The following is a 1,115-nucleotide window of genomic DNA, read 5'->3' as shown; positions in this document are numbered from 1 at the left end:
GTATGTATGGGCCACAGGGCAACTCCATCTCAAGCAAATGCAGGCAAACCATAGGTCCCATTGTGAGTGGATGGTGTTTCTACATCTTTAGTGGAAGTGGACCGCACCAACATCATCTGCTGGATTGTTTTGTTTAAGAACAGGATTTCCCTGGGTATCATGCATGCTATAATTACAGCTTCTGTTCCTTTAATTTGCCAAAACTTGGAACCCCAGATTCTTTTCACAGTCATGTTTTCTTTCCAGTATTCATCGCCTCGTAAAGCAAGAGATTCAGTAAAGTGTACATAGTATATGAATGTGTGATTGGTAAACAGATTTCTATGGGTTCTCTGTCTTTTGGGGGCGGCAAAAATTAGATGGATTTGACCTGTCATCACTATGAAATGAGTCTGTGTCACTATTCCATGTGTATGGGGGCCCCGGGGCCCAAAACATTACAGTCAAGATGCTCCATATGGAGTTGAAATATTAATGTTTATTAAAGCGTACGTTTAAGTGACAGTATTCTAAGCATTCTGAAAACAAAACATCGCCTTACCAGTAAGTAGCATGCATAGGTAGGTACCGGAAACTGGAGAAACTGACGATGTCTTGTGCTACACATTGAAAAGAATATAGAAATTAATGGTGAGAAAATTCGTAAAAGGATAGAGTGTAGCTCTTAAAATATGGATATGTTGTTAGAGTCACTCAATATGTAATGTCTGGAGGAGCGAACAATGGGTCGAGTGCTGTCAGGAATATTTATTGAATAATAAAGTAAAAATTACTGGCAGCGGTGGGATTCGAACCCACGCCTCCAGAGAGACTGGAGCCTAAATCCAGCGCCTTGGACCGCTCGGCCACGCTACCTCATAGTAACAGTGCTTCAGAGAAACTAAATGTTTACTCTAGGACACACAGGATGCTGCGTTTTGAAAAACAATGCAAAAACATAAAACCACTGTAAGCATCAGATACACAAGTTGCAGGAGAGCAATCGAAATGCCTCACTGGATAGGATGAGGGCGGGTGCCTGGTGTGCAATGGTTACTGAACATTATATCTGTATTACTCACAATCTGCACAAGCCTTCTCTCGGCCAATCGAGTCTCCAAAAATTTACGTCAAAT

At 41.6% G+C, this 1,115-nt stretch overlaps 1 non-coding gene across 1 annotated transcript; it reads right to left on the bottom strand.

Moving 5' to 3' along the window:
- Positions 1–773: 773 nt before the first annotated feature.
- TRNAL-UAG (transfer RNA leucine (anticodon UAG)) lies at positions 774–855 on the bottom strand. The gene has a single exon. It is a non-coding gene; the product is annotated as a tRNA-Leu (tRNA).
- Between the last annotated feature and the right edge of the window lie 260 nt (positions 856–1,115).

Source organism: Lissotriton helveticus, chromosome 12 (genome assembly GCF_964261635.1).
Source record: "Lissotriton helveticus chromosome 12, aLisHel1.1, whole genome shotgun sequence".
NCBI classification, from domain to species: Eukaryota; Metazoa; Chordata; class Amphibia; order Caudata; family Salamandridae; genus Lissotriton; species Lissotriton helveticus.
Note: the sequence above shows the minus strand (reverse complement) of the source record. Positions and strands in the feature narration are given on the sequence as shown.